Source organism: Hemiscyllium ocellatum, chromosome 7 (assembly GCF_020745735.1).
Source record: "Hemiscyllium ocellatum isolate sHemOce1 chromosome 7, sHemOce1.pat.X.cur, whole genome shotgun sequence".
In the NCBI taxonomy this organism is placed as follows: domain Eukaryota; kingdom Metazoa; phylum Chordata; class Chondrichthyes; order Orectolobiformes; family Hemiscylliidae; genus Hemiscyllium; species Hemiscyllium ocellatum.
Window position 1 is genome coordinate 17,663,653 of NC_083407.1, and position 17,345 is coordinate 17,680,997.

Sequence of the window (17,345 nt, forward strand, 5' to 3'; positions counted from 1 at the left end):
ACAGGTCAGCGCATCATCGAGGGCCGAAGGGCCTGTATTGCACTGTAACGTTCTATGTTCTATGTTTAAGATACAGGAGCAGAATTAGACCACTCAGCCTATTGAATCTTCTCCACCCAGCTGATACGTTTCTTGGCCTCATTCTGCTGCCTTCGCCCCATAACCTTTGATTCCCTTACTAATTAAGAGCTGATCTATCTCTGTGTTAAAAACACTCAATAACTTGGCTTCCACTGACTGAAGACATTTTTCCTCATCTCAGTGCTAAAGCCTCACCCTTAATTCTGAGGCTCTGTCCTCAGCTCCTAGTCTCTTCTCCTAGTGGAAGCATCTTCTCCATGTCCACTCTATCCAGGCCTCTCAATATTCCATAAGTTTCAATCAGATCCCCCATCATGCTTCACAACTCAAAGTACAGACACGGAGTCCTCAATCGTCTCACATGACAAGCCCTTCACTACCAGGATCATTCTTATTCTTGGTTAGAGCAGACAATTCTCCTCATTTTATTATTGCTACTATTGTACTGCAAAGAGGATGAATTCTGGAACAAAGAGAGATTGAAAACACGCGTCAATCTTCACTTTTACAGTTTTAATATTGCAATGTCGAGTTTTGAGAACAAATGGAATCATTGTGCCCAGTCATCAGCCTGTGAATTGTTTTTACACAACAGTAAAATAATAAAATAATTTAACACAAAGCTATTATCTGATGTGCTGAATACAGCATAAAGTAAATTAATCACTCAATGTTATACAAAGAGTTGGCAGTTGGGAAAATACAATGACTGATATTGAGTAGCTTTGACCGGTGAGTTCCAAGAAACGAATATGTATTTTTCATTTATTGCTGTTTTGAGAAGCAGTTTTCATTGATCAGTTAATACATAATTGTTCCTGTAAAGTACATTAGTATACCACACTGACAGTACGAATCTCTCTTTGATGGGCTTTGGGAGTTACAGTTTAATTTTCAGTGAGAAAGCAGTCTGCAGCAAATGGTGCTCCATTAGATTTAAAATGATGCCTAATTTTACTGAATTAACATCAAGTTAGTTATTTTCAAATTGTGATGGACAGGTGCTTGCAATCTAAACATACGAAAAGCATCTCAAGCAAGGCGGCTAAATGGAGTTAGTTATGCATCAGTCTCAATCACATAAAATGGTGGAACAGACTTGTGGAACTGAATGGGATAGCATTGTTCCTATAATCTGCCCATCTCATTGGATGGAAGTGAAAACCCTTGAATCCATCACTGGATATTGAAGCAAAAGTGCACCAGACCACTCAAATGCAGTTGAAAAATGCAGTTAAATAACACATTGCAAACTGAGATGCACCATTGTTGGAAACCATTTCAACTTAAGGGGCTGCGCACAGCAGTGCCGAGAATGTTTTGAGAAGGCAATTATCATTTGGTGGCAATGACAAACTTGGTATGTAATGACATTTTTCTTGAAAAGTGCTAGAGAAACACAGCAGGTCTCTTGTTTCTCTCTCCACAGATGGTAAAGTCAACATTGAATTCAATATGACTTCTTAGGAACAATTCTGAATAGGATATATCATATTCAAAACATTAATTCTGATTTCCACCCACAGATGCTGCCAGACATAATGAGTTTCCCCAGTAGTCTGTTTTGATTTCAGATCTCCAGCATCCACATTAATTTGCTTTTATTCTGTATTTGACTACCTTTTTGACAAACTATCTGGTCATCTGTCCCAATGCCTCCTATGTGGCAGAGTGTTTTGTTAAATTGTGTTACAGAACACCTCAGAACATTTCTCTTTATTCAAGACACTAAATAGGTGTAACTTATTGCTGATCTCAAAACACCACTAAAAAGGATTACAGTACCATGGATATGTTGTGAATAAAACTTATCATTAATCTACTATAAGCTAAAAACCGAAATGCAGTGAATACAGGAAATCAGAAAAATTGTTTTATTGTAAATTCGGTATTAAAACCAGATTTTGATAGAACATTTTTTCCAACTTATAACCAATTAATAATTTGATTTCTGTCCGTAAGTACAACATACAGATGCAGAACTGTGCAAGGAGGTTATGTGGGACATTAGGTCTGCTTCCTGTCAATGACTCAGAGGCTCCAATTCCAGGGTCAAAGTTCCACTTTAGGACATGACACAAAGTGAGGTGAGTTCATAACCTGCAGCCTGCAATACCTTCTACTGCACAATACCATGTGATTACAGTCTGAAAGAACATATGTCTGTTTTCCCTTTGAGTTGATGTTCTTGCAAAATGTCCTGATGAGTGCCAAATGATATGCTCCAATAAAAATGTCCTGTTTCATGTTCTGAACTAACAAGCAATTAGATTTGAAAATAATTACCTGACGCATTAAAAGGGCACTCGAGGATAATTTATTTTTCAAACTCCAATTGGAGAAGTGGGTCCAAAATTCACTACCTGAAAAATATGGTGAGTCAGAAACACAAATGACATTTAAAAAGATATTCTTGAGCTAACACTCCACAACCATGAAGCTTTTCATCAGTATTCACTCAGGAACACTGTTGCTGATGTGAATATGGAATCACAAATAATTAGAATGGATGCCCTGGAAATATGCAGGGAAGAGGTTTTGGGAATGTTGGAAAGGATGAATATAGATAAGTCTCCTGGGCCTGATGGCATTTACCCCAGGATCCTATGGGAAGCTAGGGAGGAGATAGCAGAGCCATTGGCCTGGATTTTTATGTCGTCATTGTCAACGGGAATAGTACCAGAGGACTGGAGGATAGCGAATGTGGTCCCATTGTTCAAGAAAGGGAGTAGGGATAGCCCTAGTAACTATAGGCCAGTGAGTCTGACTTCAGTGGTGGGCAAAGTCTTAGAGAGAATGGTAAGGGATAAGATTTATGAACATCTGGGTAGGAATAACGTGATCAGGGATAGCCAGCATGGTTTTGTGAAGGGCAGGTCGTGCCTCACAAACCTTATTGAGTTCTTTGAGAAGGTGACTAAGGAAGTGGACGAGGGTAAAGCAGTAGATGTTGTGTATATGGATTTTAGTAAGGCGTTCGATAAGGTTCCCCATGGTAGGCTAATGCTAAAACTTCGGAGGTATGGCATTGAGGATACATTAGAGGTTTGGATTAGGAATTGGCTGGCTGGAAGGAGACAGAGGGTAGTAGTTGATGGATTATGTTCATCTTGGAGCGCAGTTACTAGCGGTGTACCACAAGGATCTGTTTTGGGACCATTGCTTTTTGTTATCTTTATAAATGATCTAGAGGAAGGACTTGAAAGCTGGGTAAGCAAGTTTGCGGATGACACGAAAGTCGGTGGAGTTGTGGATAGTGAGGAAGGAAGTGGTAGGTTACAGCGGGATATAGATAAGTTGCAGAGCTGGGCGGAAATGTGGCAAATGGAATTCAATGTAGCTAAGTGCGAAGTCGTTCACTTTGGTAGGAATAACAAGATGATGGATTACTGGGCTAATGGTAGGCTACTTGGTAGTGTGGATGAGCAGAGGGATCTTGGTGTCTATGTACACAGATCTCTGAAAGTTGCCACCCAGGTAAATAGTGCTGTGAGGAAGGCATATGGTGTACTGGGCTTTATTGGCAGAGGAATTGAGTTCCGGAGTCCTGAGGTCATGTTGCAGTTGTATAAGACTCTGGTGAGGCCTCATCTGGAGTATTGTGTGCAGTTTTGGTCGCCATACTATAGGAAGGATGTGGAAGCTTTAGAACGAGTGCAGAGGAGGTTTACCAGGATGTTGCCTGGAATGGTAGGAAAATCTTATGAGGAAAGGCTGAGGCACTTGGGGCTGTTCTCATTGGAGAAGAGAAGGTTTAGGGGAGATCTGATAGAAGTGTATAAGATGATTAGGGGTTTAGATAGGGTAGATACTAAGAACCTTTTACCGCTAATGGAGTCAGGTGTTACTAGGGGACATAGCTTTAAATTAAGGGGTGGTAGGTATAGGACAGATGTTAGGGGTAGATTCTTCACACAGCGGGTTGTGAGTTCATGGAATGCCCTGCCCGTATCAGTGGTGAACTCTCCTTCTTTATGTTCATTTAAGCGGGCATTGGATAGGCATTTGGAAGTTATTGGGCTAGTATAGGTTAGGTAGGACTCGGTCGGCGCAACATCGAGGGCCGAAGGGCCTGTACTGCGCTGTATCCTTCTATGTTCTATGTTCTATGTTCTATGTTCTATGAACTAAAGGCTGGAAAATGGGAAAAGACTGAAGGGATTATTCCAACCAGTGCAGACATCAGTCAAATGTGATGTACATGTTCTTTTTTTAATAGACTAGTAGCCTTGGCCAGTTCCTCTTCTTGATTGATGGCTGGCCTCTCAATAAACAGAGTTGTTGTGAACTTTTCCCACAAGTCACAAGTTAAAAGGTAAAATCTGGAGACAAAAATAAAATTCTCCTGAACACTTTAAACTTTCAACATGTCCCAAGGATTTTATGTCATTTATTTTCAAAGTCATGTATCCTCCAGAGATAACATAAAATAGATCTAACAACTAGAAAAGTTGTTTACTTAGTTGACTTCTCAATAAGAAAGTTATGCTTCTAGACCTTGTTCGAGTAAAGTGTAATAAAGTCATATGCATTATTTCAGGTCAGGCAGCATCCAAGGAATAGGAAATTCGACGTTTCGGGCATAAGCCCTTCCTGATGAAGGGCTTATGCCCGAAACGTCGAATTTCCTATTCCTTGGATGCTGCCTGACCTGCTGTGCTTTCACCAGCAACGCATTTTCAACTGTGATCTCCAGCATCTGCAGACCTCATTTTTTACCCCAATATGCATTATTTACCTGGAATCAATAACAAATGGAGGTTTTGAATGGAGAATTATATTGTAGGCACTGTCAGAATGCTTGTCCCAATCCAACTGTGGGTTAATTAATAAAAAAATTTCCAAACATAAGAAAATCCAGGAAACAATGAAGGGCTGGGCGGCACGGTGGCACAGTGGTTAGCACTGCTGCCTCATAGCACCAGAGACCCGAGCTCAATTGCTGCGTCAGCCGACTCTCTGTGTGGAGTTTGCACATTGTCTGCGTGGGTTTCCTCCGGGTGCTCCGGTTTCCTCCCATAATCCAAAAATGTGCAGGTTAGGTGAATTGGCCATGCTAAATTGGCCATAGTTTTAGATGAAGGGGTAAATATAGGGGAATGGGTCTGGGTGGGTTGCGCTTCAGCACGTCGGTGTGGAGTTGTTGGGCTGAAGGGCCTGTTTCCACACTGTAAGTAATCTAAGCTGCAATATCATTCCTGAATCAATGCTGTTCACTCATTCCTGAAGAAGGGCTCATGCCCGAAACGCTGATTCTCCTGCTCCTTGGATGCTGCCTGACCTGCTGTGCTTTTCCAGCAATACATTTTCAGCTCTGATCTCCAGCATCTGCAGTCCTCACTTTCTCCTCATTACTGTTCTCAGCAAGATATGAAAATAATTTAATATGTCATCATTGGGTTTAAAGCATTTTTGTGTAGCTAATGCAGAAGGTTAGGAACTGTGGCAAGAAGTAAAACTGCAGCTTGTTGAAAATGCCTGCTCAAAGGTCCCAAAGCAACCAGTTATACACTGCTTTGTTTTTACATATCAGAGTGCAGTAACATGACACAAACAGCAACTCAGTTCTGCCTACAAGATTGCTCCAAGCATCAATGAAGCAAACGGCTCCAATCTATTTGCAATAGGTATATTAAAAAAAATCTAAATCACCTAGTCCCAGAGGATAATAAGCCTGCGTTCTTATTAGAGACACAGAGTGTGGTATAACTTGGGGATCACCACACTTCAAGTGAGGGGAGAGGTTGAGAAGGTGGGATCTTCATGGTAATCACAGCTAATGCAGGAATTAAACCCATGCTGTTGGCATCATGTTGTACCACAAACCATCTGTCCAGCCAACTGAGCTGACCAACCAACAGAAAGCTAGCAGAAACCTCTACTTGCTGTTTCAACAATATTTTCTACTCAACATCTCACTCAATGTTATTACGCACCTCTGGATCAGTGGAAATTGAACCGAGGTCTATTGACTCAAAGATAGGGACACGACCAGTGACTCTTCCAAAGAGGAATTCAGTTAATCTAAATCACTGGCGCTTTCCCTGAATATCTTCTTTTTGTTTATCTTTCAAGTGTTTAGTCAATTGCCTTTTGAAAGCATTTTTTGGATGCATATTCTCCATCCTTTCAGGTAGTACTTTCCAAATCCTCCCCACAAGATACTTGAATCTTCAAAATCCCTGCATTGTATTGTTGGTTTCCACCGAAAATACAAAAGTTAGTCTTGCCTGACTGAGTTATAATGAGAGCTCACTGTCCATTTTAGTTCCACAGCCGACATGAATGATGGCACCAGATTTCCAGCTACTGGATTAAATTGCTAAATCCCTGGCTTGTTTCATCTGATTTTCTTTCTTTCAGCAAGACTGAAGCATAGCAATCTCATTGCTGAACATTGCTGCTCACTGCTTCACATCAGTCAGTGAAATGGAAAGTACTCACAGGAGGGACTATAATTTGCTGTTGAGAGACCTGGAAGCCAATGGTGCTCACTATTATTCATGGGCAAAAACAGGAGCAAATTCAGGACAGGGGGCCAGAGTGCCATCAAATTCAAATATTCCAAGCTTACTATTCAAGTTGCACCATTCTGTCATTTTACTCAAGAAGACAGCATCACATTATCTCCCTCACCATTGATACAAGTACAGTCATACCAAGTTGCTGGATTCGCCCATTTTTTAAACTAACACACCACAGAAAAGTAAGTTCCCCCAGTCCAAGTTTCCACTTAATGATATTAGAAACATTAATGACTGTATTATAGACCCCCTAATAGTCAGTGGGAAACTGAGAAACAAACTTGTAAGGAGATTTCAATTAGCTGTAAGAATAATCAGGTGGTTATGGTAGGGGATTTTAACCTTCTAAACATAAACTGGGACTGCCAAAGTGTTAAGTGTTTAGATAGAAAGGAATTTGTTAAGCATGTACAACAAAAATTTCTGACTCAGGATGTGGATGTACCTACTAGAGAAGGTGCAAACTTGACAAGGCAGGGCAGGTGACTGAGGTGTCACTGGGGGAGTACTTTGGGTCCAGGTCTATTAGTTTTAAAATAGTGATGGAAAAAAATAGATCAGATCTAACAGTCGAAGTTCTAAATTGGAGGAAGGATAATTTTGAAGGTATTAGACAAGAACTTTCAAAATCTGATTGGGTGCAGATGTTCACAGATAAAGGGATGGCTAGTAAATGGGAGGCATTCAGAAATGAGATAATGAGAACTCAGAGTCAGTGTATTCTTGTCAGGGTGAAAGGAAAGGCTGGTAGGTGTAGGGAATGCTGGATGACTAGACAAATTGAGATTTTTGTTAAGAAAAAGATGGAAGCGTTTGTCAGGTATAGACAGGAGAGACCGAGTGAATCCTTAGAAAAGTACAAAGGAAGTAGGAGTATACTTAAGAGAGAAATCAGGAGGGCAAAAAGGGGACATGAGATAGTTTTGGCAAATAGAGTTAAGGAGAATCCAAAAGGTTTTTACAAATATATTAAGGATAAAAGGGTAAGTAGGGAGCGAATTGGGCCCCTCAAAGATCAGCAAGGCAGCCTTTGTGTAGAGCTGCAAGAGATGGGGGAGATACTAAACGAGTATTTTGCATCAGTATTTACTGTGGAGAAGAACATGGAATGTAAAGAATGTGGGGAAATAGATGGTGACATCTTGAAAAATGTCCATATTACAGAGGATGAAGAGCTGAATGTATTGAAATGTATAAAGGTGGATAAATCCCCAGGACCTGTTCAGGTGTACCCTAGAACTCTGTGGGAAGCTAGAGAAGTGATTACTGGGCCCCTTGCTGAGATATTTCTATCATTGATAGTCACAGGTGAGGTGCCGGAAGACCGGAGGTTGGCTAATGTGGTGCCACTGTTAAAAAAGGTGGCAAGGACAGGGAACTATCGACTAGTGAGCCTGACCTTGGTAGTGGGCAAGTTGTTGGAGGGAATCCTGAGGGACAGGATATACATATATTTGGAAAGGCAAGGACTGATTGCAGATAGTCAACATGGCTTCGTGCGTGGGAAATCATGTCTCACAAACTTGATAGAGGTTTTTGAAAAAGTAACAAAGAGGATTGATGAAGGCAGAGCAGTGGACGTGATCTATATGGACTTCAGTAAAGCATTCGACAAGGTTCCCCATGGTAAACTGGTTAGCAAAGTTAGATCTCATGGAATACAGGGAGAACTAGCCATTTGGATACAGAACATGCTCAAAGGTAGAAGACAGAGGGTGGTGGTGGAGGGTTGTTTTTCAGACTTGAGACTTGTGGCCAATGGAGTGCCACAAGAATCAGTGTTGGGTCTACTACTTTTCATCATTTATGCAAATGATTTGGATATGAACATAGGAGGTATAATTAGTAAGTTTGCCAATGACACCAAAACTGGAGGTGCAGTGGACAGCAAAGAAGGTTACCTCAGATTACAACAGGATCTGAAGGGCTTTTGCCCGAAACATCGATTTCGCTACTCCTTTGATGCTGCCTGAACTGCTGTGCTCTTCCAGCACCACTAATCCAGAATCTGGTTTCCAGCATCTGCAGTCATTGTTTTTACCTCTCGATGAGATGGGCCAATGGACTGAGGAGTGGCAGATGGAGTTTAATTTAGATAAATGTGAGGTGCTGCATTTTGGGAAAGCACATCTTAGCTGGACTTACACACTTAATGGTGAGGTCCTAAGGGGTGTTGCTAAACAAAGAGACCTTGGAGTGCAGGTTCATAGCTCCTTGAAAGTGGAGTCGCAGGTAGATAGGATGGTGAAGGCAGCATTTGGTATGCTTTCCTTTACTGGTCAGAGCATTGAGTATAAGATTTGGGAGGTGATGCTGTGGCTGCACAGGACATTGGTTAGGCCACTTTTGGAATATTGCGTGCAATTGAGGTCTCCTTCTTATCAGAAGGATGTTGTGAAACTTGAAAGGGTTCAGAAAAGATTGACAAGGATGTTGCCAGTTTTGGAGGGTTTGAGCTGTAGGGAGAGGCTGAATAGGCTGGAGCTGTTTTCCCTGGAGCATTGAACGCTGAGGAGTGACCTTATAGAGGTTTATAAAATCATGAGGGGCATGGATAGGATAAATAGACAAAATCTTTTTGCTGGGGTGGGGGAGTCCAGAACTAGAGGGCATAGGTTTAGGGTGAGAGGGGAAAGGTAAAAAAAGAACCCAAGGGGCAACTTTTTCATGCAGAGGGTGGAACGTGCATGGAATGAGGTGCCAGAGGAAGTGATGGAGGCTGGTACGATTGCAACATTTAAAAAGCGTCTGGATGGATATATGAATAGGAAGGCTTTAGAGGGAAGTGGGCCAAGTGCTGGCAAATGGGACTAGATTAGGTTAGGATATCTGGTCGGCATAGGCAAGTTGGACTGAAGGGTCTGTTTCCGTGCTGTACATCTCTATGATTCCTATAACTGCCATCCGTACCTGGTCTGGTCTACTTGTGACTCCAGTTCAACAGCAATGTGGTTGGCTCTTAACTACCTTCTGGGCAAATCGGGGGGGAAAGATATGCTGGCCTAGCCAGTATTGCTCTCGAACCGTGAATTACTTTTTTAAGAAATCTACCTTTACAGCAATGAAAACTATTGAGGAGAGAGCGGTCTCTTGCTTCAGTTAATTAGTTTTGAGACTTCTGCGAATGTAAATTTCTTTTTCGCTAGCATTTCCTTGGCACCAATGCCACTTTTTGTAGCTGCATCGTTAAATTCCAAAACTCTAAATTCATACATTGTTCTCCATTTTTTTGTGACCTTAGTCTTAAGCTGCAATCCAACTGCTTAAGGAGACACACTGTTCACTGTCCAGATTACACAAACCTTAAAATGTCTGTTTGCACATGACCTGCCACATAAAAATCCTGAAAAACATGACTGAGCAAGGTCAGGGTGAGCATGATGTCCAAAAGCTTGATGTTGTAAATGCTTCACCTGACCAGGAGCGACAGAGGAAGATGCTCCTATCTATAATAGGTCTCCTGTCCTGCAAAAGAGGGAGAAACTATGCAAATGAGTACTAGCACAGTACTTGTGTGATATGGCTTCCATAGTTGAATAGCCAGAGGTGTGTAGAAAGAGAGGAGGATGCAGGGTTGGGAGTATTGGTTAGGTTCAAGAGGGTTAGGCATGAGACTCTAATGCCAGCAAGTGCTACTCAAACAGTTATACAGCAAAAGGGGTCGATAGTGTTGTGGGGATGAGATGCCATGGCTTTCACCCACAATGACCAACCATGAGGTTACTTGAGTTTGTGCAGCACTGATGCCTTATCCTTGAGTGCAGCCTTAGGGTATTGATTTACCTGGTGATTTGCATGCACTGCCTCCTGAGGGTGATCATTGAAAATCACCACATCCTCCCCCAGCCCACAGACCTACAGCAATCTCTCTGCGTGCCAGCGACATCACTAATTCCTCCAATGCTATGAATCAATCTAAAATCCCCCCCGCCATTTACCAGAATCTCTACTGCAGTAAATTCCTCTTCGCGTAGTTGCCCTCGAAGGGAATTGACAAAGTAGATGTAGAAAGGATGTTTCCTTGTAAAGTCACAGTCACGGAGTCATACAACATGGAAACAGACCGTTCTGTCCAACCATTCCATGCCAAACATAATCCCAAAGTAAATTCGTCCCACCCGCCTGCTCCTGGGACAATTGAGAACAAGCAGTCATAGTTTTTGGAGAAGGTTTAGCAGATTTCAAACAGAGATGAGAAGAATTTACTTCACTCAGAAGGTTCTGAATCTGTAGAATTCACTATCTAAATGTGTGACAGAAACCACGACACTGAATAAATATAAAGGAGGTAGATGTATCAATTTTTAAATAATGATGTTTTGAGGAGCGATGGGGAGAAGACAGCAAAGTGGAGTCAAAGACAAAAGGAGATCAGCGATCATATTAAATGGAAGAGCAGATTTAAGGAGTTGAATTGCCTACTTCAGCTACAAGCTCTAATGGAAAGGTAATTTGCAACAACAATACCTATCTTGCTGGATGCGTTCACTGGCAACACTCAGAAGATACAGCAACTATTCAGTATGGCGAGGAATAGGGGAATGTTAGCTGAACTTTGACCTCCATCTGAAGGAGCACAAGCTGACAACAAATCATGGTACCGGAGCAACAATCACTGATTCAATTTCACAGAGATACAGGCGACAATGGCTGAGTCATGCAAACTGGAATATGAAAAAAGTTAGACATGGGGCAGATCAGATACATGAGAGTTGTGGGCACTGGAGATTACAGCGAGATAATGAGGAACAAGGACATGGAAGGATTTGAAAACAGGAATAACAACGTCAAAACTAAGGCCTCAGAGGCTAATATAAAGCCAGTAAGCTTAAGTGACTGATCAAATTAAAATAATGTAATAAATGAACAGGACAGTATTTTGGTAAGTAAACGTAAACAGTGACAACATCTTCCTAAATTTTTTGCATTGAGCTAATCAAAGAAATTTGCATAGTACAACAGCTCCATTCTCTGGCAGTAAATGGCATGACATGGTCAAATATACCCTCACTCAGTACTGTGCAAACAGAATTGGTTAAAATTTCATTGCTGCCTTTCACCAACCCAATTACTGGAGCACAGCTTAATACTTTTTTGGGTCACAATCAGATTGAGCCAGACCTGTCATTTTTACGTGAAAGGTTTCTGTAGCCTTCAGCTTGGCTCTGAACGCAATAATCCAACATTGTTTGTTGAGCTACAGATAAGCCTCGCTTTGTATAGTAACACCAGAAGCTATGATACTCCTCTGTATCACAGCACTGCTACTTGTCAAAACAAGATAGATGTCTAACATTTGATGTTGTTCTCTATTATACCATGCAAAAGAATAACAATGTTAAAAAAAACACTACGTTATAGCAAGTATTCCATCTTACAGCCTCATTACAAGACAACGGAATGCTCCCAAGTTGTTACATGATCAAACCTTTCAGCCTCATTTTTGTCATCTCAATCCATTAACGCGAAGTTACATTAACACTGCAGATTTAAAACTGGCCTTGTCGAATAGCAGGACTTTTTAAAATAGCTTTACTTCTCTGTTAAAACAGCAGACAAGGGAATTTTATACAACTGTGTTAATTATGATGCATCATTACTCAGGAGCCTATTTTTAAAGGTGCACGTGCTATCTAATGGCAACTTGAGCCAGAGTCCTGCAGATTAATGAATGTATATTGCAGATTTGATAAAGTAAATCATAACAATAATTACATTATATACCTCATGTCAACCTCCAACATCTTACAGCACAAATTGAATACCGACACAATCAGAACAATATTAATCTGAATCTCAAAATAGACTCATTGTTGTAACTTAATGCTGACTGTATTGATAACTAATAAATTTATTGGTAGGCACCTGCTCACCACATTGAACTGGTTAGACTCCTAGAGTGGAATAAATACCTAGATTTAGCCAACACACAAAAGGAAAGCTCTATAAACTGGCTGCTTTCTAAAAATGGAGGGAAACAAAGAACAAAGTAATTGAACAATTCTTGAACAAACTGGAAATTGGCTGCATTAATGGGAGGGGACTGTTGGCAGACAGGGTGCTCATGCACAAGAACATCAGCAGCAAATGCAAATCCTTCTGCAAGCCACATACCATCTTGACTCAGAACTATATTGCTGCTCATTCACTCCCTCACAATCTTGTAACTCCCTTGCAGCACTGCAGGTTCCCTACAGCCTTGACTGCTACAATTCAAAGCTAGCTGCTCACCATCATTTTCTTAGGCAATAAATACTCTCAATGAATACTCATCCAGTGAAGAAAACAATGTGTAGATACAGACATGTAGTCGGAACTGATTAGTGGGGGTATCTAGGAATTAGTTCTTCCACTTTTGCAACTAAAATTGAACAATGATGGTATTGAATTGCGACAAAGCAGTCAGACTTTGGCAATGAACTAAAAAGAGGAAGCTTGCAAACAATCAATGCAAACTGATGAAAGGTTGAACTATGGGGCAGGTTGCTGTTATGTAAGTGGAGGTTGAAAACTAGCTAGTTTTTGCACCTTTTGCAAAACAAATTTAAGATAGGACCCATCTCTTACTGATTTAATGGCTCGGCTCTTTCAAACTGTTAGGTCCAAGTCTTTGGATTTTTTCCAATTTTTCAAGCACCAACAATTAAAAAAAACTGTCTTAGTGACAGTAATATGTAAACATAGAATCAAAATGGCTGACTAGGTCATGCGATCTGTGATGCTTGTGTAAGTTCTTTGAAGAACTATCTAATGGTAGCTGTAATAAAATACATTGTGTCAAAGCTTTTTGTCTTGCAATCCTCAGGATAATTCACAATAAATATGAAAGTAAAGGGAAATTGACATTTATAATTTACCAGAAGAATTAAATTGAATTGAGTTAGATTTATTGCCACGTACTCACATGAGTACAGTGGAAAGTTTACAAATCAGTGCTGTCTTAGGTAGAGAAGTACCTTGGTGCAGAATGTCAGGTCCAAAACAGATAAATAAAGGGGAAAAATAAGGGGACTTATTTACTGGCAAGTAAACATTTTGGTACAGGCGATGCATGGAGAATGTACCAGTTCATGCAGATTAACAGTAACTGCCAAATTATGTTTAAATTGTGAACCAAGTAACAGCATTGCCACGAAATGAACTAAAAATGGCTGTTACTTATTTTTGTTCAGTATAAACTGGAGCAAATACATGTTGTGCTCAAATGAGAAAACGGCCTTCTGAATTAACATGTAAGTGTGCAACACCACAAGCCCAACTGACATTCCCAACTGGCTGGCGGCACAAGTGTCCAACATCAGATGTGATTTCACGAATGGACAGCATTTGCTAAGTAATCATGTCTGTGCAAAGAATCATGCTGACATCCAATTTTTGTATTGAAAAGTTTCAATAAAGTGTCTTTTTTTCAGCACAACCAAATGAACAACTATCCAATTAGTTTTAATCCCTTGCTTTCCACTCCAAATTTTGCATTTTTCCATTATTTTTCCGGCTTCGTCCTGCAAGTTCCAATAAATCCACTTCCACCACACTTGTGCGATCATAACTCATTACATAAAGAGAATTTTTAATCCCTCTTCTGTTCATCAATTACCTTAAAATCAGCTTCTTCTGGCTATTAACCATCTTTCCTCGTGTCAAGTATACCAAAATGCCAAATACAGGAACAGAAATTGCTGGAAAAAACGTTCAGTGAGTCTAGCAGCATCTGTGGGGAGGCAGGTGAGTTTATGCTTTGGATCCAGTGACCCTTTCTTCAGAACATAATTTTGAGCAGTTCCCTTCACCCAACACCAAGGCGAACAATTTTGAAAAGCCTGCATCTCAAAGAAACCGTCACCAATACATTCAGGGAGAATACATTCACTGATGAACAAAAAAAAGTGAGCAACAAAATGTTGGAAGTACATCCAAATAAACAGAACAAGAGAGGTCAAACTTAAAATTCATGTTCTAGATAACAATTAACCTTTAAAGTCTGGTTGAAGATTTGTAGCTCGGGTGTCCGTTGTTGTGGTTCTGTTCGCCGAGCTGGAAATTTTTGCTGCAAACGTTTCATTCCCTGGCTAGGGAACATCATCAGTGCTATTGGAGCCTCCCGTGAAGCGCTGCTGTGATGTTTCTTCCGGTATTTATAGTGGTTTGTTCTTGCCGCTTCCGGGTGTCAGTTTCAGCTGTAGTAGTTTGTATGTGGGGTCCAGGTCGATGTGTCTGTTGATGGATGTTCTTGCCGCTTCCGGGTGTCAGTTTCAGCTGTAGTGGTTTGTATATGGGGTCCAGGTCCATGTGTCTGTTAATGGAGTTTATCCACAAACTCCATTAACAGACACATGGACCTGGACCCCATATACAAACCACTACAGCTGAAACTGACACCCGGAAGCGGCAAGAACAAACCACTATAAATACCGGAAGAAACATCACAGCAGCGCTTCACAGGAGGCTCCAATAGCACTGATGATGTTCCCTAGCCAGGGAATGAAACGTTTGCAGCAAAAATTTCCAGCTCGGCGAACAGAACCACAACAACAATTAACCTATTAAGAATTACCACATTTCTATTTCTATTACCTGATTATTTAGTTTTCTTTTAGTCTTTCATTTTCAGGAGTGAGAAGCCAATATTGCATGCCGTCAAATTGTACAACAAATGTAACTTGGACATCAAATAATATTCCATTGTCTGGGCTTCTTGCAAACATTGGAAAATGTGGCAGAGAAATAATTTAACAGACAAAAATCTTCAAAATATCATGTCTAGCCTATTAAATTAAATTTGGAGCTCAGCTATGCAACAAAACAATGATCTATAGCTTCTCACAGCAATATAAATCTGCTAATTTTTGTACTATTGTACAAAATGGATTTGGTTTTTCTTCTTCAGCAGAATAACCTCTAGAAGTGGCTGCTAAACATTTTACATTTCCACAGTGGAGTCTGGCATTGAAGTCAATGATTCACATTTTATACAGCACTTCTCACAACCTTGGAATGCATTATGGTCAATTAGGTACTTTTAGTCACTGTTGTAATATAGCAAAATGATACAGCCCATTTCCAGAGACTAACTTCCACATACAGCAGTGTGACACTGATCAGATTTTTTTAAGATGATGTTGACTGAAGAATAAAGATCGACCAGGAAATGTTTCAATACAGTGCCACTGAAAGTGTTACAATCAATAGGTGCACCGATTCTTTTCCTAGTCCACTACTCTACTAGACAGAGCAAATAATGAAGTGTACCTGTCAGGTAGGGAGGAAGTGGTTGAGCTTGGGAATTGTGGTTTACGAAAGAAGTTGAATCTCTTGTCAAGAGGAAGGAGGAGGCTTATGTAAAGATGAGACGGGGAGGCTCAGTTACGGCACCTGAGAGTTACAAGTTAGCCAGGAATGGCCTAAAGAGAGAGCTAGGAAGAGCCAGGAGGGAACATCAGAAGTATATGGCAGGTGGGATCAAGGAAAATCCTAAAGCTTTCTACAGGTATAAACAGGAATAATAGAATGACTAGAGTAAGGTTAGTGCCTGTCATGGACAGTAGTGGGAAGTTGTGCATGGAATCCGAAGAGATTGGAGAGGCGCTAAATGAATATTTTTCGACAATATTCCCACAGGAAAAAGACAATGTTGTTGATAAGAATACTGATATACAAGCTACTAGACTAGATGGAATTGAGGTTCACAAGGAAGAGGTGTTAGCAATTCTGGAAAGTATGAAAATAAATAAGTTCCTTGGGCTGGATGGGATTTATCCTAGGATTCTCTGGCAAGCTAGGGAGGAGATTGCAGAGCTTTTGGCTTGATCTTTATGTCATCATTGTCTACAGGAATGGTGTCAGAAGACTGGAGGACAGCAAATGTGGTCCGCTTGTTCAAGAAGGGGATTAGAGGGTAATTATAAACCAGTGAGTCTTACTTCTGTTGTGGGCAAAGTTTTGGAAAGGTTTACAAGAAATAGGACTTATAATTATCGAGAAAGGAATAATTTGATTAGGGACAGTCAACACAGTTTTGTGAAGGGTAGGTTTTGCCTCACAAACCTTGTTGAGTTCATTGAGGTGACCAAACAGGTGGATGAGGGTAAAGCAGTTGATGTGGTTTATGTGGATTTCAGTAAAGCATTTGATAAGGTTCCCAATGGTCGGCTTTTGCAGAAAATGTGGAAGCATGGGATTCAGGGTGACTTGGATCAGAAATTGGCTTGCTGAAAGAAGACAAAGGGTAGTGGTTTATGGGAAATGTTCATCCTGGAGTTAAGTTACTAGTGGTGTACTGCAAGGATCTGTTTTGAAACCACTGCTGTTTGTCATTTTTATGAAACTGGGGCCGCACAGTGGCTCCGTGGTTAGCACTGTTGCCTCACAGCACCAGGGACCCAGGTTCAATTCCAGCCTCGGGCAACTGTCTCTGTGGAGTTTGCACATTTTCCCCGTGTCTGCGTGCGTTTCCTCCCACAGTCCAAAGATGTGCAGGGCAGGTGAATTGGCCATGCTAAATTGCCCGTAGCGTTAGGTGCATTAGTCAGGGATAAACATAGGGTCGGGGAATTGGTCTGGGTGGGTTGGTCTTCGGAGGGTCGGTGTGGACTTGTTGGGCCGAAGGGCGTGTTTCCACACCGTAGGAAATCTAACCTAAATTACCTGGATGAGGGTGTCAAAGGATTGATTAGTAAATTTGTGGATGACACTAAAGTCGGTGGAGTTGTGGATAGTGCTGCAGGATGTTGCAGGTTACAG

General features: G+C 41.0%; 1 protein-coding gene across 1 annotated transcript in view; it reads right to left on the bottom strand.

The window, feature by feature from the left end:
* Positions 1-17,345, bottom strand: part of LOC132817324 (contactin-associated protein-like 5) — a 1,293,865-nt gene that overhangs the window by 1,258,759 nt on the left and 17,761 nt on the right. The gene's annotated exons all lie outside the window — the stretch shown is intronic.